The 24,931-nt window shown below is 36.6% G+C and overlaps 1 protein-coding gene across 1 annotated transcript in view; it reads left to right on the forward strand.

Moving 5' to 3' along the window:
* The window catches only part of LOC125233842, a 278,250-nt gene that overhangs the window by 8,693 nt on the left and 244,626 nt on the right, over positions 1-24,931 (forward strand). The gene's annotated exons all lie outside the window — the stretch shown is intronic.

The following is a 24,931-nucleotide window of genomic DNA, read 5'->3' on the forward strand; positions in this document are numbered from 1 at the left end:
AAATGAAATAATTACATAGTCTGTGTGTGTATTGTTAGGTTAGATCTAGTTTTTAAGTTTATGCATGTTAATGTAAGATTATTGTAATTATTTATTAATCATGTCACTTGAATGTTATTTAGAGCTAAGTATTTAGGTTTTTTAGTTCTAATTTAGTTTTATTTGTAGTCTAATTTGTACCTACTTTATAAGAATAAATATCTTTACTCGATGGGGATTACATAAATACACAATCTCCCAAACTCTCTTCCGTTATTTTTGTAGTTTCACATTTTACCTGTCTTCACTGTACTCTCCTAATAGAAACATGCATAAATTGCCGTTGGTACCTTAAATCCGAGCCATAATCGACGTCTGAAGAGAAAAGTCTGGGAACTTGAACGCCCGGGTTTAAAAATGCCCACTTACCTTATGAGAAAACTTTACACATTTATATCGAGGACTGCCTTCGAAAAAATATTCCCTTTGTTGCTGGAAGTTTCTGTTAACATGTGTTTACATGGAGAACTTTTTATATATATTTATATGTCTGTATGATTTGTTCTCTGCATTACCCAAAGGTTGACGAGTAGAGAATGCCTTATGACATTAAGTTCGCTTTCTGTAAGTACATTAAGTTATTCTTTTGTGCAATAAAGTCTAAATAAATCATCATTAGGTATCATCCTTCTTGCGTTATCCCGGCTTTTGCCACGGCTCATGGGAGCCTGGGTCCGCTTTGACAACTAATCCCAAGATTTGGCGTAAGCACTAGTTTTTACAAAAGCGACTGCCATCTGACCTTCCAACCCGAAGGGTAAACTAAACTTTATTGGAATTAGTCCGGTTTCCTCACGATGTTTTCCTTCATCGAAAAGCGACTGGCAAATATCATATGACATTTCGCACGTAAGTTCCGAAAACATTGGTGTGAGCCGGGGTTCGAACCCGCGACCTCCGGAACGAAAGTCACACGCACTAAACTTATCGCTAGGCTACCAGCGCTTCGCAAGTCTAAATAAATCAATATATTGTTAAATGTACATATTCTTAGGTTAAGCACAAAACTTTGTAAATGTTTGTCTGTACCTTATAAATAAAATAATTTAATTTGAATTTTTTTTTTAATTATACATGGGCTTACTCTTCTAATGAACACAAGTTAAATTATAATCTATTGAAAATATTTCAACTTGTGCTGTCTTAAAGTAGTCACACTACTATGTATATAAATTACTCTTGACCACAGACTAGCCAAAGGCAAAGACGTGGCCTACGATGGAGTGAGCTCGCCCAGAAGATGCCTGTTCACTCTTGATTTGAAGGTTGCCGGGTTATATGAGCTCGGAAATATAGCCGCCGGCAAGGAATTCCACTCCTTGGCAGTGCGCATAAGAAAAGAAGAAGTAAAGCGCTTCGTGCGGATTCGTGGAATATCCACCAAGTAAGGATGGAGACCGGCCGTGCGTCTGAAGAGTCCGATGGTAGAATGGGGATGGTGAATTTAAATACGGAATAGCATGATCTGCCTGATGGTAAGCGATTACCACCACTGCAGCATTGTCTATAGACACGCACAACAACATAGGGACTGTAATAGCGTAGTCCTATTATGGTGCTCCGTGCTCCCACACTGATTTTATTGTATTGTATTGTATTGTTTTTATTCACCATAAAGTAATATGTGCATTACATGGTATGTCGTTACAAAAAAATATTTATAATTACATGTTATTAAGACGATACGGTAGGGGTCAATTCTCCATACAAACGCTTTCGACTATTTCCTCCCTGGTTTTTGAAGACAGAGCAATGATTTTTTCAACACAGATTGCTATTATTTTTATCTGTGTGTCGGACCGTTTTGATTTTTTTGATATTCTGCTTTTTAAAAACTCTAGAGCCAATCAAAAATTTCCAAAAACGGCCTTTTTCATTGTGGCGCAAAAAAGGTGTGATACTCAAGATTGGTAACAATTAACCAAAAAAGCTAAACGGTCCGACATAGATTATTTAATTGTTATTCAGATTCTCAAATTTCGTTCCGATTGATTAAGTTTTGAAGGAGGAAAGAGTCGAGAGCGGAACCTCGATTTTAAAGATTTTTTTGAAATATCTTTTGACTGAGTTGTTCTTAATGGACAATTTTTTTTCGATAAATCTAGTTAATAACACTTGTATATTTAACACTTTCGCTACCAAGAACCCGACTGTCGGGCACACCGCTCGTAGAAGCGTAGCCGATTACATGGGGAAACCCGTATGTAGCGAAAATGTCGTAGCGCCGCGTAGAGCCCGGTTTCGAAAGTGTTAACTAAAATTCCCAAGTTGAAAGGGGGGCTCCTTTTCATTTTAGCATTTTCGCTGCCGTATCCTCTTAACATTGTTTGACAGGGACAGCGCGATGGCATTGGCATTACGCTGTCCCTGTCACACAATGTAAAATAACATAACAGCCACTGTGGGAACACCATTAACTGCCTACCTAACCGGTGTTTAAGATAGGACTGCGCTCTTTTCTTGAAGGATGTACTAAGTACGTCATGTACTTATGAAACTTAGTGATTTCCAGCCAAAACACCCCAATTAAGAAAAAAAACATTAGCGAATATCTGTATGTAAATTTCTTCCCAACTGTCACTCAAAAACAAAAATACTCGTTGAAAAGCGTATCCATTAGCGGGAATATCTGAAGCATGAAGTCTGCAACTCGATTACGCTCGCATTAAACCGACTAGGTACTCCCTTCGGCCATTGTGTAATTTCGTTGGGTTTCGGCATAGAGGAATATGCATAGAGTACTCACTCCGCACATAAGTGCATCTACGAGTTTTAATAGGTGTACTTGGGTAATTCCGAACGTCAAAAACCGTCGCTAAATTCCGAAAAGGGTTTATTACTATGGAATCACGGGTGATTATCAATTGAATTTCGGAATTATCCGATTAACGGCATTACCCGAATACACCTTACTTGATTTTTCTAACATGACATGAAATGTATACCTAAATTTGAATTCCAATTTATTATCTGATTACAAATGATCCATATTATGCTAGTAACAAAATTAAAAAAAAAACCCTACTTAGTGGAGTGGACAGATTTCCATGAAACGGGGCTTTAAAAACTCCCAAGCCTTCGGTAATTGTGTCATATACTTGAAAATTTCGACCTTGGTCACCGTGTCCGAATGGCCGAGTGGTTTAGGCATCCGTCGCGATAATAACGCTGGTTCGAATCCAGCTTTGAACACTTGGAGGCCTTGGTTATTTTAGTTTATTTTGAATTGATTATTGGTTCGAACCAAACTCCGCAGCTTTCAGAAAAGGCAGGCAGGTTCACTATCCGCTGCAGGGTTAGCACATGATTGCCGCGAGAGTATGTCGCCGCGAGATAGACTACCCGTCCTTATGTCATTAACACAGTTAGAAGAAGACGTGTGATCTATCTCGCGGCGACATACTCCCGCGGCAATCATGTGCTAGGCCTACTGGTCCGTATCGGTTATTTTAAACGTCAAACTTCTATAAAATTTTGACTTCTTCAACTTCATGCGGGCTATCAAAATCATCGCCTAAGTAACTTACCTTGCGTCACTTAGAAGAAATTACTTACATTTTCTGTGACTTTCACGCTGTTGGGTAACGTGTTTTATTACTGATAAATCCCCTACTTGACGCTAAATGTTGCCAATGAAATTAAAATGCGTGTTGCTAAGAAAACTGAAGTATGGTGTGAATACTCTATCCTTTATTTCTCTATGGTGTCGGATACGAGCTGTAATTGAAAATGTCGAACGGTGCGATGTTCATTTTCCACTAATTAATCGCTGTGATGACATTGCTCCTAACAATCCGTCAAAATAGCGTATGTGTCATTGAAATTCTTACTTACGTACGATGTTTTGTGATAGCTTATCCCTGTACTGTATTTCGACAGGCTTAGCAAAGCAAGGTAAGCGTTGGGACGCGAACCAGCGTGAGTTAGGTCTTCTTTAAGCTTTAAAACATATATATTCACACTGTACTTTTAATTATATAGTTACTGTGTTTTTCTAATTTTCTAACTACTATCAACAGACTTCCATGAAACTGAAAACTTACTTCAATAGGTAATTTAGTAATAACTTAATTATAACCATAGTATAAAATAACTTCTGTAAACTGTAATACTTTAGGCAACAGAATCAATGTTTAATCATTGTTTACACTGTACTTTCATTATATAGCTAACTTGTTTTTCTAACTTTCATGACATATAAATGCAATACAGGTCTCCCGCGGTACAGGCCTAGCCTAGTGCGGGGACCCCTGGAAACTTGTGTTAACAATAATTAGGATATGCACAAATGGATGTAAATTTTACCTATCTTTTGCAACAAATGACTTTGTGTTTATGTGCAACAATAAACGATTTTTACTTTTTACTTTTATATGATCCCCATTAAAACGGACAACTATTTGGTATAGTGTTAGGCAAAGTTAAAAGAGTAATATTCACTGGAAACAACTTGGTTTTTTAACCTCCGGCGCAAAAACGACGGGGTGTTATGGCATCGTAGCTCCCGAACGGATGGACCGATTTAGATTTAGTTTATTTGTTTGAAAGCTGAGTTAGTCTGGAGTGTTCTTAGCCATGTTTCATGAAAATTTTAATTATGTGGTTAGGTTATTATAGCGTGTAGTAGGTTGTCGAAGTCGTCTGTCTCTATTCTATATCTATGCGACATTTTTTTAAATAATTGTTCTTTATTGCTGGATGATATGTAGCTTTCCATCACAAGAAAGTCCCTATGATGCTTCTTCTACTTAGCATTATTTTAGCATACTATTTAGCATTATAACAACATAATTATTTTTCAACACATTAAAAAAACCGGAGCTGGGTCTCGAACCTGAGATCTCAAAAATGCAAGTCAAACCCCTAAGCCAAAAAATGAGGTGCCGCCGGCTCAAAATATTGAATCATATTCAGAATATTCAGATATGGTTACTCGGCAATGTAATTAATTATTATCTCACTAGATGGCACTTTTAAACATTGAAAATAGCGCCATCTGTAAATAACTCGAAAACTAAGAGGTACCAGCGACGATAACTCGCGTTAAGTAGGCCGTGTAGCGATGTACTGAGTTACATATCTTCCTTTATTAACCGACTTCAAAAAAGGAGGAGGTTCTCAATTCGACTGAATGTTTTTTTTTTTTATTATTTTTTTGTATGTATGTTACTCGATATCTCCGAGAATCGTGGACCGATTTTCAAAATTTTTTTTTTGATCGAACCGGTATAACCCCGAGATGGTCCCATTGGCACCAAGTCAGGGTCTGATGATGGGATCCTGGAGAAATCGAGGGAACTCTTCAAATGTTATAGGCACATGTAATGTTTTTAGTATATTTTTCAAAGGTACACCAGTATTTACGTCTGATGGTAATAATTTTATGTGGCTGAGCTGATGATGGAAGGTCAACTCCTCAATGGTTAGGAGTTTAAGGATAATTATTTCACTACTGTACATGTATTCGGACTGATACATATAATATCACTAGGAACCACTAAAAATCAACTGAGCTGATGATGGAAGGTCAACTCCTCAATGGTTAGGAGTTAAAGGATAATTCTTTCACTACTGTACATGTATTCGGACTGATACATATAATATCACTAGGAACCACTAAAAATCAACAAATAAATAAACTTTTTAACAAAAAATAAAACCGCCTTCAAAAATAAGCGCGTTACAAAACACGGAGAAACTAAAAAGCCAAAAATAATAAACCTTTCAATTCAGATTTCTTATCGTATTGCAATAAGCTAAACATCCAAATTATAAACAATTCAATTATTTTTGGAGTCGGTACCAGCCTGTGTATGGTTGGGTGGGTCAAACAGGCAATAGCAAGGCGACGAACAGGTCTGGTACCGACTACAAAAATAATTGAATTGTTTATAATTTGGATGTTTAGCTTATTGCAATACGATAAGAAATCTGAATTGAAAGGTTTATTATTTTTGGCTTTTTAGTTTCTCCGTGTTTTGTAACGCGCTTATTTTTGAAGGCGGTTTTATTTTTTGTTAAAAAGTTTATTTATTTTATTTAATCTATAGTACGACACATAAGTCGTGAAGAAGAGCTTCGTACGACACATAAGTCGCGAAGAAGAGCTTCGTGCGACACATAAGTCGCATAAACTTTATACCTACCTTCGTCGGTAGCTTCCGCAGCCTTGTACACCTTTTACTCCTTTCAGGACAGGACTCACTGACAGCTCGTTTCACTCCATTTCCACTAGATTCCTTGTACTCTTCATGGTAATGAAAAGCTACAAACCTATTTTTCGCTCGCGTACGTTCGTCAAGCGATAGTTATAACATAGGTCCCAGGGCGTATCGCAATGCCTACAGGTAGTGAAATTATGAATCTGTACAGCGGTTAGGGATATTCCCAGTTTTAATTACTTTTTAAGCATGATGATAGGCGCACAATTTAGCGAGGGGGCGGAATTGCATAGTTTAATCTCTCAAATCAGTCAGCCATGCGTGGCTTTAGACAGTTTAATCAGTTTACAGTTTTTCGGCGCTAATGTATTGATTTAAATCATCGATTTTATTTTTCAAACTGTAAAGTCATGATCGCTGTCACCAGCAACAATAAGTTACACAGCGGTAGCCGCCAAAATATCATACACGATCTTATTTTTAACCCCCGACGCAAAAACGACGGGGTGTTATAAGTTTGACGTGTTTATCTGTCTGTTTGTCTGTCTGTCTGTCTGTCTGTGTGTGTCTATCTGTGGCATCGTAGCTCCCGAACGGATGAATCCATTTAGATTTAGTTTTTTTTAGTTTGAAAGCCGAATTAGTCGGGAGTGTTCTTAGCCATGTTTCATGAATTCAATTTTGTGGTTAGGTATTAGAATGATAAGAGTGTGTCAGATGTTTGATGATGATGATGATGAACCATACTAAACTGAGGATAGATTTACTTATTTATAGTTCTTCAATTTACTCACTTCACTGTACAAAAAAATAAAACAGTCGCTTCCCCTTGTCTGTCGGTCTGTCCCTATGTATGCTCAAGTCTATTATAATAATATCGATACCTCTGGGTTCAATTGGCGTAAAGGACATTTCGGCGAAAATGAGTTATATATACAGTTTTGTTCAGAATTTCAAGCGCTATCGATCTGTGTAGTTAAAATTTCGATATCTCTTAAAAAGTTGCCTTTACGACCAAGATTTTCTACTATGGACTTGCAAAAATAGCTTTTCTGAAGGGGCGTAAATATCAAGTCATTAATTATAAATTATTATTTATGTCGTAAAGGAAATCTACAAATAAAAATATAGTCGTAATTCACCTTGATATATATTGTTGCCCTTTAAGCCCTTACTTTTTAAGGATCACTTTCTATAGTAGCGTGGTAAAGTTGGGCGTAAAGGACAAGTTTTTTTGTTCTTCGTCCTTTACGACCAGCACTAAAAATATTTTATCCGCAACTGTAATCGATATCATTGGGTTCAATTGTCGTAAAGGACATATAATGCAGGTTTCCAAGAGAAAGATAAACCCACTTTTTTGTTTTCTTGACCTATATTTGTGACGTGTATAAGAAAAATATGCAGATTACGAGTATCTTTAACCTAGTGTAACAACCGTAGTGATAAACTAAACGATTTAGAAGATAGATGGTTGTAAAGGACACGTCAAAAGCTATTAACGTCCTTTACACCCATGATTTGATAGGGTCGTAAATGACGGTCTTAGATGATTTTTATACAAAACCGGGGCGTAATTGTAACCGAAATGGTACAAATGTTGTGCTAAGTTTACAATAAAAAACTGGAAAAATGTGTCAAAACGTACTTAATATGGCATAGAATAGACATTAGTTTAATGCAGTGTATAGTCTTAGAAACAAAAAAGAACAAGACTATTTTATATCCAGTTTTGTAATAAAGAAACAATATTTGCTTAAAAACGATCTACTAATACTTTGGCAACAAGCTCAAAGTTATTTTTTTAGTATTCGCCGCTGTTGAATAGTCAGTAGGTTGCGCATTCAGCCTTTAGTTCTAGCAGGGAAACGCTTTCGTTGTATTATTATACTGCGACGTGATGTAGGTAATTAAAAAAAAAACACTATGGTAATCAGGGTACGTACCCACAACGTATGCACAAACGCTCACGATAATATCTAAGTATTTCGTAGCTATATATCTTTATCGCTCTTGCGTATTGCACCAGACTGCATTTTTGTCGGCGTCTGGCGTCGACGATTGCCATTCAGCTACGCCGCCAGTAAACTTTAACAGTAGACTATACTAACATTTAGTGCGACAATAACAGGTGCGGTTCGCTAGCGAATGAGCGTTAGCGTTTGGTGACTTGGCTATGTACTCACAGGTACTTAAAGCATTGACTATAATATTTCTAGGATTGAACTCATAATTAAGATTATTCTTATTTAACAGGTTAAAGACTAAATAACAATCTTCTGTTTTAAAATTATCAAAAATATGAATCAACATAGTAGGTAGTCTTGACTACAGTTACTATTATTTATTAGTTGGTCACAGTTTGTATACGCGTCCTAACTTGCGTTTATAAATTGGTACTTTAACTCTTAGTTATTCTTAGAACTTCTTTCTACTTTAGACTTAAAATTACTGTCGTATTAATATAGTCTACTATTCACAGTTGCTGATTAAAGTTTACGTGATTACCATTAGTGTTTTTATATTTACTTAAACTACGAAAGCGTTTCCCTGCTAGAATTAAATACTGAATGCGTAACTTATTGAGAGTTGAGACAGCGGCGAGTACTAAAATAATAACTTTCCAAAATACTAGATAGTTTTTAAGCAAATGTTGTTTCTTTATTGCAAAACTGGGTATAAAATAGTCTTGTTCTTTGTCTTTGCTAAATATTTTAGATAAATATACACTGTAATACTATTGTGGCTATTCTATGGCATATTAACTACGTTTTGATACATTTTTCAAGTTTTTCAATTGTAAACTAAGCTAAAAACAGTTGCCATTTGTACCATTCTGGTTACATTTACGCCCCGAATTTGTATAAAAATCATCTAAGACCGTCATTTACGACCATATCAACTCTAATTGTTCAAAAAAATCGTGGGTGTAAAGGACGTTCATAGCATTTTGACATGTCCTTTACAACCATCTAACTTCTAAACCGTTTAGTTTATCACTACAGGTGCTACACTAGGTTAAGGATACTAAAAATCTACATATTTTTCTATATACGTCACAAATATAGGTCAAAAAACAAAAAAGATATAAACATTTTTCAAAAAAAAAAGTTGTTTTTTGCTTCTCCTGAAAACCTGCATTTTGTCCTTTACGCCAATTGAACCCAAAGGTATCGATATGTAGTTGTAGATACTTAGGTTTTTTTTAATAGATAGAGTGATTTAAGAGGAAGGTTTCTTTGTATTTGGTTCCTTTGTAGTTAAACTTCGCATCCAAAATGTAACCTCAATATTTTTAACACTCCATAATTTTCAGAACTCAATCACACTTCAGTTTTAAATGTTTTCCCAAAAACAACTTATGGAAGATAGCCAATAAACAGCTCAAATGGGAATGAAGGGCGATTTCTATAAATCCTTGACCTCTGCGATAAATAACCCAACGAGATACATGAATCTAGTGCAATCTGCAATGCGCTTAGTTGCCTAAAATACGTGGGCAAAAAATGTTGTATAACATACTCGTAGTAAAACTGGGCAAGCGCTTTGATTCGTGCAAGTTTTTTTACTTGTGCGTTTCAGACGTGAGAGGTGGACACACACACACACAATATTATAGATATGTAGGTTATGTAGGTAAACATTCCTATTAGTTCGTTTTCACATTATCCGATCCGATATCGGGTGTAGGACCGATATCCCGTACATTGAAGGCGACATCTTTGATTTTTGCCTTTGAAATCCTTCTGACATCCGATATCGTATCGGATAACGTGAAAACGCACGTACAGTCAGACGAATATGACGAAACTATTAAAGTTCTATTTTGCCATTTTGGATTCCATGGGTGGATGGAGATATAGGAGATGATATATGGAGATATAGGAGATATAGGAGAGATAAGATGGAGGAGGATATAGGAACGAGTTCATAAGATTTCCCTACCTGCCTTCTTACCTGTACAGGTGCCGTAGCCGAATTGCATTTCTGCGACGCGAAACGAAAACGAAACGCCGCGAAAGGTAGTCTGGCTCTGTCGCGCCAATACGCACGAGCTACAGAGAAAGATATCTACGAGCGTTTCGTTTCGTCAGCGTTTTGTGAGCGTTTGTGCCATTCGGCTACGTGCCCAGATTACAGATCGTGAATCGCACGGTCACCGGACGGTGACTGCACAGTCGTACAAAGTGCAGTTGAAGTTTGCAGTCCGTCTGAATCCCAGCATATTGGACGCGCCGCCACTGTTCTGTAGGTACATTTTTTTCGTCCAGGAAACATTATTTTCGAGCTCATGTGTAAATTACAAAGTATGCCTACGTGCGTGATTCGTTTCTCTGTAATCAAGTCATTCATTTTCATTTCGGCATCTTTACGAGTCCGAAACTTACAGGCAAATTCGAACGTACATCGACATCAGAACGATATCCGAAAGATGTCATTGAGTCATCGCATCTCGTCCGCGCCAGTACAGAGGACCGATTTTTGAAGTTAGAACCCACGAATTCGCTGTTCGAAAGTCTGTGGAGAACGACTATATGCTATTTTTGAAAATTGGCTAGTAATTTCAAATGTAGTGGTAATGACCACTCGTTTTCGATTCTGCGAGACGATTTTTTTTAATACTACGTCGGTGGCAAACAAGCATACGGTCCGCCTGATGGAAAGCGGTCACCGTAACCTATGAACGCCTGCAATTCAACTGGAGTGTCACATGCGCGTTGCCAACCCATTAGAAGCTTGTACACTCCCTTTTGCTGTGTTAAGTACACAGAAAAAAAGATCCCGTGAGAAAAAAGAGGCCGATTTTTGAATGTCAACCATTCGTATTCGAATTTCTTTCAATAATATGTCCACCCCCAGCCATTTAAATTTTACTAATAGAATTGAAAACGAATGGTCAATACTACTAGATTCCAAATTTCTGCAGCTTGTTTTCATCATCATCATATTTCATCATATTATTTAAGAGCCCCTCTTGTCTGTGGAGTAAACGCCATTCCGTTCTTGTCTCTGCCGCTTTTTTGAGGTACTGATACGACTACGTTGGTCTCCTTTTTAAGTTGGTCTAAAAATTTATTTAAAAAAACTTTCGAGCGGCGAAATTTTGCGTTCGAATTTCAAAAATCGGTCCCCTCACGGGCAAGCTCAAGCGACGCACGACATCCAAATGACATCCTTCAGATGTCTTATGATGTCAGTGTAAGAATTGGCCTGTTTGCATGTCCACGCGTTGTCAGGAAATATAATTTATAATGTTTGAGTAACAGATAAAAATCTCGTTGCTTTACGATGTTTTGGTACCTAAGCCAGTTTTTTGGTATAATTTGTCAAAGCATGCGGCATTCTTTTGTTTAGGCTAAAGCATTTGTTGAGAAAAAAATAACCTTCATATTAACTGCAAACTCTGGAAGAGATGGGACTGAGAATTATCGCTATAGGTACCTAAGTAGATATAAAGTATAGTACTTATTTGTAAAATATTTAATATTCTGGCTGTTTAGTTTATTTTTCACTAGGAAAAAAAAAACATTCTTACCTTCTATGTACCCTCCTAATACCTAATATTAGCGTTACAATAGTATAAAATCATTTCAAATTAAAATACCTTATATCGCGCTGTTTAAAACCCTTCTAAATATCAAGTAAAGTTACTCTAGCTTAGAAAACGTGAATGTACCTAATACATATGTATTATATCCAACTTACGTACGTACGTACTCAATGTCTCTTACATCGTATAAAGTTTGTTAATTCAATCGGATTTGAAGAAACCCCAATTTGCGTGTATTTGTTTATCCCGTGCGTGTAAATTGATTCCAACAATATTGTTAAAGTTTCTGTAAATCCCGGCGAGAAAGGGGGAAAATTCCAGCTACGGGACAGACATAACTATGTGTAGACCACCTAAACTCCGTGCGACGACTTGCGCGTCGCTTTGTATCGATGTCGGGATGATTTTTTTTTTTTTTTTTTTTTTTTTTTTTTTTTTTTTTTTTTTTTTTTTTTCAATTTATTTAGGTAAACAAACAGTCACTACAAAACAGGCTTATTTAAAGTATGATAATAGTGTTTACAGTATGTGTGACCAACACCGTTCACCACTTACTAAATACAGTACATTAAATCATTCGGAGGGTTTTTCATTCGTACTTATTACTAAGGTAGGTATAATACTGGAGCTTAAAGCTCAGTTAGGTAACAAAGATAATATAATGAACAGAAATACAATACTAGATTCTTAAGAAGGGGACATGTAGATGCAATTTACTTTAAGTTACAATTCATAGATTGAACAAATACTAGGGCTAATGAATCGGATACGAGAACAATTATTATTATGTTTAGTTACTAGTTTTAAGTATGTTCGTAATATGTCTTTTGTATACACCAATGCTGCAGCCAAAAATATCGACCTGGTTAAAACGAGTATTGTAGGTATGGACGAGCCTGCGAAGAGGCGCGCGCTCACCGGCGTGCGTGCGGCAGCGGCCGGTCACGAACAGTCGGTGCGGGCGCGCTTCTCGCTGTCGACTATAGGTGGGCACCTTATAACTAAGTTTGTTGTTAAGGGCAACACAATCAAAGTGGTTGTTGCAGAGGCCGTACAGTACCATTGCCTCAAGTAGCATTCGCCTAGAACCTAAATCTAATAGACCATATTTCTTTAGTAACTCCTGGTAAGATAATCTATTTTTGTAACATCGGAAATGCATAGTTTTTAAGTACTTTTTTTGTACATTTTCGAGAGCCTCAGAATATTTAGTGTAATAGGGGTTCCAAATTGCGACAGCTTGTTCTAAATGACATCGAACCAAAGACTTAAATAACTGTAAGTAGGTATCTGGTCGTCTAAATTCAGTACTAGAACGCATAACAAAACCGTACATCTTAAATGCTTTACTTGTGATGTGATTTATGTGAATGTCAAGGTGCAGCTTTGAGTCGAGTATAATTCCAAGGTCCCTAATAGATTCAACTAATTCTAGTTCAGTGTTACATAAAGTATAAAGGTTATTTATATTCGATCTTTTTTTAGAAAATTTAATGATTTTGCATTTATCTAAGTTTAAGTCAAGTTTATTTATAGAACAATAGTTTGAGAAGCGGTCCAAATCCTGCTGAAATCTATAACAGTCATTTACGTTACTAATGGTGTGATAAATTTTTAAGTCATCTGCGTATAATAAGATGTTACAAAATTTAAAACAATTACTGATATCGTTTATAAAAAGTGTGAATAACAAGGGACCCAGAATTGAGCCCTGTGGGACGCCAGAACTGACTTTTATAGCATAAGATTCGCATCCGTTTATTGTTACTTTCTGGGTTCGATTAGTTATGTAGGACTTGAACCAGCGCCACAGATTTCCCCTAATACCGTTATAAGCAATCTTTTCTAGCAGTAATTGATGATCTACCCTGTCAAAGGCCTTCCGAAAATCAGTGTATACACTATCTACTTGTGTATTGTTGTCGATGCTTTCAAATAAGTATGAAGTGTAAATAAGAAGATTTGTGGTTGTTGATCTATTTCTAACAAAACCATGTTGATAAGGAATAATTTGATTATGCAGATTGGGGTAAATCAGTTTATGTACTAACTTCTCGAAGACCTTTGATAGAGTAGATAAGATTGATATGGGCCTGTAATTTTCAACATTATTTTTGGAGCCACCTTTATGTACAGGAATTATGTTAGCTGTTTTCCAGATAGAAGGGAACACGCCCTCGCTTAAACACTTATTAAATAAAATAGTTAGAGGTGCAGTTATAGTTTTTACTGTGTTTTTGAGAAATATGGGAGGGATGTCATCGGGACCTTGTCCTTTTGATAAATCAAGATGATTTAATTCGTGTGAGATAAGTCTAGATGGAATGTGTAAACTGTGGATATTAATATTAGAAGATGGGTTATTCTCGGACACATAAAAGTCTTTAGGTATAGTGGAGGGCTGGAAGACTGATTGGAAAAAAGTAGAAAACATGTTACATATATGTGTTTTATTATCAGAACTTATGTTTTGATAATTCATGGTGCAAGGTATATCAGACGAGTGGTTGCGATTAGAAATATAGCTCCAAAAGTATTTTATATTGGCAGGTATACTATCTTCCACCCGTCCAAGATAGGATTTGTAACAATTAGCAGCCTCGGTCTTAAACCTGTCCCTAAGTTTTGAAAATGTTTCATAATCTATCAGATTGTGGTACTTCTTCCATTTGACCCATGCTTTGTTTTTGTTTTTAAATATATGAATTAATGCAGGTGAGAACCAGCAAGGGAATTTATCTGAGTGTGTTTTCTTATAAGGCACGCGATCTTTTTTGATTTTGTAAATGAGTTCATAAAACATTTCCACGGCACGCTCAGCGGATAGATCTATAAGTAGGTTTGACCATGGAATCATATGAATATCGTTATTAATTGTGGTATAATCGGCTTTATTGAAGCAATACCTGTATGTCGGTTTGGGAAATAATGTTTTATTATGAGTCTTAGGTAGGGTCATGACTACGTAGAATGGAGGATGATGGGCGTCCGGGGGAACGAGTGCGATGGGGGCAGGTGCGCTTATGCACTCAGTGTTGTTTGATAGAAATAAGTCTAGGATTTTGCCGCGCGTGTTAGGAAATACGTTATATTGTGTGAGATTAAATAAAGAAATAAAATCATTAAGACAATTTTGGTGATTAGATTCACGTTCACCCGGACACAAAGTTGAAAAATTACCACATGTTTTCCAAACTAAAGATGAAAAATTGTAATCGCCTACAATCCAATAACTTTTTATGTTTGATTTTAAAAGTATGTTCTGGAGTTGTTCGAAGTGAGTTTCATATGTTATGGCCGGTTGTCGGGGGGGAATGTATACCGCACTTATAATGTGTTTATGATGAGCGCTAATTGGTAGAGAAACGACAATGTTATCAACGAGCGGAGAAATTGCCGACCGGCCCGGCGGCGCGGGCGGCGGGGCGCACACGGCGGCGCCGAGCTCGCGCAGCACGGCCACCAGCACGCCGCCGCCGACGCCGCGGCCGCTGCCCGCTCGGTCCCTGTCACTTCTGAAAACTACGTATCGATTGTCTATAAATTCGTTATTCGATATGTCGGGACATAACCATGTTTCTGTTAAAATAATTACGTCGTAATTGTGCGATAAAATATTCATATATAAAGTATTTGTTTTAGTTCTGAGACCTCGACAGTTTTGATAATAAACTGAATAAGTATTATACACGATTACTTAGGCGAATAAAATGAATGTATTGATAAACTGAATAATGAGAGCATGGGAATAATGTAAAAATGTATTGCAATGAAAACATGGTCTGCGATAAGATAACGAGCTCGCCCTTAACAATTAGGTACTTACGTATATAGGTGTATAAAGTCATTGTGATGCCCACGCGTAAATTACGTGATTTTAATGGAATATAAGAGGTAATTAAATGACTGCAACACTGGATTAAGATTAACAGAAATATATAAGCAAAATCATAGTACACAGTTATGTTTGTAAAAGGTCTTGATATATTGAGTAGGTCAGGAACAACTCGGCGTTATCTTGTTTAGATCATACGCAGCTCGAATAGCTATTATCGGTGAAGTGTCATCTTTGCGCACTAATATAGTGGCATGCCGGACCCATACGTACTTAAAGCTGTGCTTGGCGGCTGCCTCGCGAGTCTGCCGTAGTAACAGCTTGTTTTTAAGCGTTAAATGCTCGTTGAGATATATTTTTTGCAGGGGTCCAGTTATGTTTATTTGAGAAGTATTCAGTCCTTTCGCTAGGCGAAACGCAGCCAATATATTGTCACGCAGCATAGTTGAGGTCAAACGCACAATTATGTTTTTTGGACGATTACAGCTGGGGTCGGCGTGCGGTACACGATGTATTGAGACAATGTCACTTGGTGTAAAAGTAAATTTTATAGCGGTTCCTATGTCACTGATAATACTAATTAGGTTTTCATCTCGCCTCTCAGGCATATTGCATATTTCTATGTTACTCATTCGCGACTGTTGTTCCATTTTATCTATGGTGCGTTCAAGGGTCTGGATGCGGTCTACCTGCTGGTTGGTTGACGACACACTGGATTCTACAGTACGCAGTCTTTCCTCATGAGAGTCTTGACGCGAGCTGGAAAATTGAAGTGAGTTTTCTACATGTGTCAAGCGGTCCTTGACCTCATCTAATGATTGATTGATTGTCGCGTTGTCCTGGTTAACCTTCTGGATATTCAGTTGAATTTGGCTTAATGTGGTAGTAATTTTGGCAAGCTCAGTTGCTAGGCCGGCCGCTATAGCTGTGTTTATGGTAGCAGTGACGTTATTCTCGAAGGTTGAGAACTTACGCTCGATCAATTCCTTGACTTCTTCTGAAGTATTTGTCATTTTGTCGTATTTACGTTTGCGAAATTCAGATGATAAGTCAGGATTAGATGTGCATTTATGCGGCGGCGATCGTGGTACCAATGTGGAGGTAGGTTTGAATGCCGTGTCCGATTCCGTATCGAAGTCGACAGCGTCCGTGTTATCGCCCATCCCTTTCATTAGCGCGGCGCAGGTAGAGGAACTCGGGTCGAGGTCGAATCGAAATAAATCGCTGCGCGCGTACTCGAATCTGTTCACACTTCGATTTGCGTTGAGTTACACTAAACTGAACACTACGCTCTGTGCACTTGGTCACTTTTACGTTGCTGCGAATTTAATTAAATATAATTTTTACTTAAGTTTAACAAGTGCAGTTGTTACACGCGACTAGTCGCTCCGAATGATCACAGAAGAAAAAAAAAGGATGATGTTCTATTAATAACAATTGTAACTATGTGGTAGTGTCTAGTTGTAAGTCTTTTTTTTACACGACTGCCCCAAAAAAGAGTGTATTGTTTTCAGCGTTCATGTTTGTAAGTATGTATGTATGTGAGTTTCTTTGTTCCACCATAACTTCTGAATGCCTTAACCCGATTTATTACCAACATTGACAATGAGAAATTAGCTTTACCCAGTAGGTACCTACGTGGTAGTTTTTAACACTACAACATTCAAAAATGTTTTTTTTCTTTTCTCCTTGCGTTTGAACTTGATTTTACCCACTTAACCCATTCCTACAACTCACCCTTTATTCCCTTTCGTGAGGGTGCACTGGGATCGGGATCATTCCGCCACGACGCCCTCCGGACCAAGCGAGATCTGTTTAAATACATGTCTGTTGTATTATAACAACAATCCCATTCCTTTTTCCTTAGCATGACTTGTTACCCTACATATTCCTCAACTTACTTTTCGTAATCGGATTTCGTTGACAAAATGTTATTTGATTGTGTTTTATTTTGGCTTGAAACTTCTTCCAATAAATCGAGTCTTTGGCTTCCATAATACGTAGTATTCAATTTTATAAAATTACTGTGGTAGAGCGATGAAGACATATTTTAAATTGGCATATAATTAACCGGGCAACTAAAATATTAAACGGGAAGTTAAGTCGGGCATACAATAATATAATTTGGCTGTGTTTTAATATTGTGGCGACAAAAAAAATATATGAGCCTCAAATATTAAGCATCATTATTATTGAAAAAACGGCAGCAAATTTCAAGCGACAAAAATATTGCCGAGGAACATTAAACAATACTTTGGCGACTAAAATAATAATTGGCACCTAGTATTGTAAAGCGTAAGATTTTTAATATTTGTAGTCATATAGATGTTAGCACTTAAATAATTATACTTAGCTCATCGTTTAAAATAGTATTTAAATTGCGGAGGCAACTAAAAAAATTACTGGGAAGTAGGTTTAAAAAAAAAAAACATATAAAATCGTTTCTTTATGGAAACGATGGTCCCATCGGAAAATCAGCGCTGGAAGTCACCAGCAACACGCTGAGATGAGGCCATTTCGTGGCACTTCATTCCTTTCCGTCTTGTTGTTATTATGTGTATTTTGTCTTGCCTGTGTTCACGAATAAATGTTTATTCTATTCTATTCTACTTATTCTATTCAAACATCGTATTTGCGACCCGTAAACCACGAGTAGTATTTAAATATCTCTGTAAGGGAACGCGTACCAAATCATTTTATAATAAATACACAGCAAAAAGGAGTGTATAAGCTTCTAATGGGTCGGTAACGCGCATATGATACCCCTTGAGTAGCAGGCGTCCATAGGTTACGGTGACCACTTTCCATCAGGCCGATCGTATGCTTGTTTACCACCGACATGGCATTTAAAAAAAAAGTACCGTGTTAATCGTATAGTATAATATTAGAGGTATAGGAGCAGAATTATTTTCTGCTAGCAGAAAAGTGGGTTAGTGTTAGGTTATTTTTTTAGTAGAATATAAGTCCTACCAAATTTGCTATGGCATAATTCTTAGGTACTTTGTATGAACAAAACAACGATAGCAAAAAGGAAATGAAATACAGTCCCAGAGGCACCGTTAGGTACGACGACGAGCGAAGCGAGGAGGAGTGTTAGGTATCTTGCATCCCCAACACACGAGACTCGCTATCAAAACAGAAATAGGAAGAAGATGGACAACTTTTTACTGCCTAAATATTATGCAAACAAAAATCTACGGAAGTACTCTTAATTTAGAAGATTATTTTCCTCATTAACATTATGCCAGCATAAGATTGGATATTATAAAATCTGCGGAACTATTTATGCCAAGGCATATTCTGAGTAAGGTTTTCCTGCCAAAAAAATGAATCTTTCAGAGTGACGTTAAGACTACGTAAGACCGGCCTTAGATTCGATAGAGTAAACGTCATGAAAAGTTAAATTCATTGTATAGAGACGAAGTTGCCAGCACTCCCAAACACCTAATTTCATACCCATAAGTACAATATTTTGTCGACCATTATATTTTATAAGAATCCTTTTTTTTTATTAAAATGACAGCTCATGTGATGAGTGCCGATGTATAAATTTTAAATGTACTTTTTATGTTAATTTGCTATATAAATATTTTAAAAGAACTGTATATTTTATATTAATAGATAGCCGTTTTCCTATTAAACTGTCTCTCTTAAATTGTTTCCAATATAATAATTCAGTTGCCAAATAAATAGTTGGTACTCGCGTCTGAATAAACCGTAGCCGTAATGACATTTAAATGCTACCTCATATTGAAATAATTTGAGGCCCCATTTTAGTCGCCAAACTATTATATTTGATACCCATTTCTATGGTTATTTAGTCGCCCGGTTAAATACGTGCCTTTTAAATTATTACTTAAACTCATGACATTTGAAACATTCCTTCGTCTTTTCCCGTTATGAATAAACTGAGCATGTTTTGGAAGTCCCTGATTTACATTTGTGTTTATATATATTATATGTTTGTAATTTTGCACCGCCTACAACTTCTCTGCTTTGCCTAAAGGTTGACTGGTAGAGAATGCCTTATGGCATTAAGTAAGATATTTGTTCCTGAGTCATGGATGTTTTCTATGTATATAAGTTTGTATTTATCTATTTAAGTATGTATATCGTCGCTTAGCACCCATAGTACAAGCTTTGCTTAGTTTGGGGCTAAGTTGATCTGTGTAAGGTGTCCCCCAATATTTATTTATTTATTTATTTAATGGTAGCATGTATACTATACCTAATTACTCACAAAATAGTCCAAAATTAATGTAGCTATCCTTTCTACCATAACGCGTTTCATCGGAACATCATTATTATATTATGTCCAAAGTTATCTCGTTTGGACGTCCGGGCGAACCATTAGATATTATTTTATATGAGATAGCCTTAATTGCTCTCGCTGAATAGATTTCATCACGCGTTAATAGTTTCATGACCATTAAGTTTCGTGGTTAATGACTCTGTTCGTAAAAGTGCGACGAGGAAAAACATTAGGTTCGCAGTATAGTTCGGTATGAAAAAAGTAATTAGAATAAACAATTAACAATTGCAACTAACTAGTTATTAATAAACAGTTGCACATTCGTTTTCACATTTCAGTTGGAAAAACTAAATATTGGTCATACTTATAGCGGTTTCGCACTATGTCCGGTCCGAATCCGTAAAAATAAGATCCATCGTAGCGGTAGACTATTTGTATGCGGAGGTCGAAACTTTATTTTAAACAAAGCATACACTTTGGTAGTAGGTATTTAAAGGAATAAAAAAACTAAGATAGACGTGAATCAAATAGATAAACATTCACAATGTCAACGCTTTTATTTTATCCCAATTCATAAAATGATCTAAATTTAGAAAACAAAGTGTAAAGAACAAGAGCCTCACACATTCACAATCGTCACAGAAAAGGAAAATAAAAGAAAATAGGGGCGAAAATCAGTCGGTCCTCGATGCATACTTTGATCTTGCGTTCTGTGGCATTAAAATTTACATATTTTCCTGAGTTTCCATTTGGGTCTGACTTTGATGTCCTTTTCAATGCTGCGGTCTGAAGGGTAAAAATATTTACGTTAAGGAATCTTTTGTTTGTTTACCGATACCCTATATTAGCGTAATATGTTAAAACGGATTCTGTTTTATATCATCTTGTGTTCGTTTTAGCTTTTTATTGAGTTTAAGTCTGGTGCAGTGCCGGATTAAGCCATCGCTGGGGCCAAATTCGACAAGGAGGCCCCTAGAATGGAAATATTAATATATGTTAAGGCAGTACAATCCTTTGGATCGCCTTAATACTTATGTATGATTCTCTCAGTCTGTAAAAAATAACAAAGCCCTGAGCCAAACTATTATATTTCAACAATAAACTTTCCTGGCACGGTTATTTGAGAAAATGGTTTTGAATCAATCAATTTTAATAATGCATGTTTTTAATAATTGGTCCTCAAGGAGTAAGGGCGGTCCATACGTAAATTCACGCCTGTATTCACAAAAGGGGCAGGCAGATGCAAAGCACAAAAAACTGCTCCAAGTTCGGCCACTTTTAGTAATTTTTGGGTTTGAAAGGAAACGAAATCTTGACATTGCAGTGACAGGTTGCCAGTCTATAAGGTTTTCATCTGCGGGGCTCTCAAATGCGCTCAGCATTTGCTATTAGACCTTCTGGTAAATTCGCCACTGGTAGGTAAATAGATATTATTTGGTAAAATTTAAGGGTGCAGACGGAGTATGATTAGAAGTCGGTGTCGCCAAACGAGGTTTGCGCGAATATACGATGTAATTTGCTTAGTCTGGCGCGGCGCAATCAGAGGCGCGTATTGTGAAGACTTACACTCGTATTCTGTGCACTTAATACGGTCACCGTCTGGAGCTGAAAGGGCCTGGATTTTAGGGATACAATATATTTGTACCAAAGATTTATAGTAACTAAGTGTCTTATTTTTACGCCTTAGCGTCTGCGGATCTGTGCAGCAAACTTACGAGCGCTTAAACTCTACAAAATTAAAACAAAACTGTCTACAAAATCATTACACAATTTATATATTAGCGACATCTAATAACACATAATATAAAAATCAGCCTTGAGAATTTAAGGAATATTAATGTTTTTTTTTAATAAACCTTCAACCTAGCGTTTTCCCGGCCTAGCGCCAGGGTCCGCTTTCCTGCTCAGCCTTCTCCACTTTGCCCGGTCTTCGGCATCCTGAGGTGAGAGATTGTTCTCTTCCATGTCCGCTGATGTTTTTTAATAAACCTTATGGCAAAAAATTTACCTGCGGGCCGAACTAGGTAATATGCAGACATTAAACGTCGATACGAACTCTACATTATCCCAAAGTTTCATCCTTGAGAAAATGAGGAAGGTCTGGCGGCTCTGGGCTCTTAGTCCATAAGTAATATAAGTATCAATGCAACGGACAAATTCCAATTATATTATAATAATCTTAAATAATGAATTACTACAGTATTTAAGACAACGTTCACATTCAATAAAGAGTCCTATACAGTAAATATTAGATGAACCCAAGACCATCAGCAAATGTTGTACTCCTGGCTTATAGAAATATACCTTCCGTTCGAAAAAGAAAAAATTCTATTGGCCTACATACGTGTGAAAAATGCCAATTTCAGAGATACACTGTAAGCAGTTTGTCCAAGGCGAACCTTGATAGTTGAAGCGCTCTCGTCTTTGAAGGTTCTATCACATGCACCCACTACATTTTAATTGGACTTCCCAGATTTACTTTATAAAGGGCTCTTGGTTCATTTGATGCCAATAAGTTAAGTTTCGAATTAGTGGAGTATCTACCGCGTATTGGATAGCGGAAGTGATTTTTTTTCATACGAACCAATTTGACGAAGAACTAAAGCTAAAAAAATGGCATTCTGTTTAGTCCGTCAGTTAGATCGTCCAAAAATACTGAACACATATTTTTCGCTTTTACTAATTAATGAAAAAATACAAAGATATAGAGCATCAAAGTTCCGGAGTGGGGGCTTGACTGTGACGTCACTTCTTAGTAAAAATTGTACCTAGGCGTGAGGTCACGCGAAACTTCAACGCACTGTATCGTCGTCATTTTTCGTTTACGAGAAAAAAGAAAAAATACGTGTCTAAAATTAGTAAATATTTTACATTTTTTTTATAATATCAATATTTTAAGAAACCATACTTAAGATAAATATAATTGAATTACTAAGTAGATATCCTTCAAAAATAAGAATACATATTTAATTATGTACAAAAGAATCCGCCTAAAACCCTTAGTTTAGAATTATGTTTATTATTGAATTGCTAATACAAAAAAACATTCGCTACAAATGTGAACAGAATAATCTAGAGGTATTTCTAATGAACAAAAGCACCCAAATCTCGAAACCACAGGATCTATATTCCGTTGTAAAAATACTTCAAAATAAATTATGTAAAACAGTTCCAGGGAGAGGTTTCAGACTCGGATCCCTAACGAAGAGGTAGATTTTTGCTTAATTGTGTTTCGAATAAAAACAACTTGTTTAATTTGACAGAAAAAATAGAATACTCTGATTAGGATGCTGTTTAAAAAAATACACAATTGATACAAGACATCGATATTTAAATTTTAGCCGGTAGCTTACAGCTGGCCAAAATTTATTAGAAATTAAAAAGTGGCGCAACATTGTACCTAGTCTTTCCGTTTTCTTACATTATATTGAATTGAAAGGACACTATTTACTATGATGATGCAAGTTTTTAATTTCTATTTTGTCAGGCAGTAGTAGTAGATAGTGCTCAACGATGTTTTGGAAATGCAAAAGAAGTTACAGTGACTGCTTGGGATCAGGCTAGGCGTATGGTTGTTTACTCCCAGGGCAAAAAAATACTTTTAATACTTCATTTCAGATTTGATGCTGTTATTAAAATACCTTAATACTTTATTTATTGGTGGGTAAAAAAACAATCATTAATTATAAAACATTCCAGAATGTAAGAATCTCCCACTATTAAACGCTACTCGTTAAATCTCTACTTAAGCAATAAATTACAAATAAATGAACAAAAACCCTAAGTACCGCTAATGAAATGAATTAAGCATAATTTGTAATGATATTTGAGAACACCAATCATGTCCATTATAAAGAAGCGTTGTTTTCCTCTAAAGACTGTATAAAAACTTGCGTTTTCTTAAACGCCTCGTTACGCTTTCAGTAAGATCGATAGATGAGCCACCGGCGCTCCGCACGCGATTCTTTGATCCAACTTATGCTTTCGACACAACATTCCTTTCTTGTTTTCTAAACACATACCTTTTGTGTATGTATTTACAGACAACTTTGTATGATACTCTCATGAAAAATATCTTTAGTTAGTAATTGGTGTGTCAGTCTTGGCTTACAAATTATAATAATTGTTAAATTGTAGAAATAGTGTAGTTGTCAAAGGTCATTTTTTCATTTTTGAAGAAGGAATTACGCCGTGTCTTGCCTGGGCGACGGTCGCGCGACCGTCGCCGTCGCGTCTCATCGCATCGTCTACTTCCATATCAATAAGGTTTGATTTCGTATGCGTCCCATCACCGTCGCGCGACCATCGCGCGACCGTCGCCCACGCAAGCCACGGCGTTACACTTTTCATACTGACATAATATCCGATAGCATATCAAGATCGCAATTTTGGCCATTATTACAATTGTGACGCTTAACTTCAAAATTGGGTAAATCCATTCTGCTATAAGGTTGATTATTAGATGGAGAGATGACATCTGCCAACTAGCTGGCGAGAACTGGATGCGGATGGCAATGGACCGACAAGCGTGGAGCAATGGAGAGGAGGCCTATGTCCGAAGACGCCCGCTTTAAAGGCTGAGATAGATAGATTCAACCTTAAAGCAGAATGGATTTACCCAGGTTTGAAGTTAAGCGACACAATTATAATATATCTGTTAGTTGCGATGTCATGAGCGCGCTCTTTAATTTTCGTTATGTATGTAAGTAAAAGCGTATTATTTGTTTCCGAAGTTTAAATTGGGTACTTATATCAGCATCTACAATGCGTTTCTGACATTTTAGAATACTTTACTGTATACCGTAAACGTCTCAGAAAATGACATTCATTGTATGAAGAAAGTTAACGGGGCGTAAGACAGTTACGGTTACTTCCCAGGACCAAAAATAACATATACTAGCATTTTACGTGACATTTCCGCTGTACCGCATTCTGAATAGTCAAAAAGTCTTAGTAGAGATAAAGTAGGGTGTCGATCATGGACAAAATTAGATGACAATTGAACTAATTATCATTTATTTTAAACTAACCTTATAGGCTAATAAATGCAGATTGAAAAATATTTACAAAACAATTAACTACAGGGACCTATC

The sequence above is a fragment of the Leguminivora glycinivorella genome, chromosome 15, assembly GCF_023078275.1.
Source record: "Leguminivora glycinivorella isolate SPB_JAAS2020 chromosome 15, LegGlyc_1.1, whole genome shotgun sequence".
NCBI classification, from domain to species: Eukaryota; Metazoa; Arthropoda; class Insecta; order Lepidoptera; family Tortricidae; genus Leguminivora; species Leguminivora glycinivorella.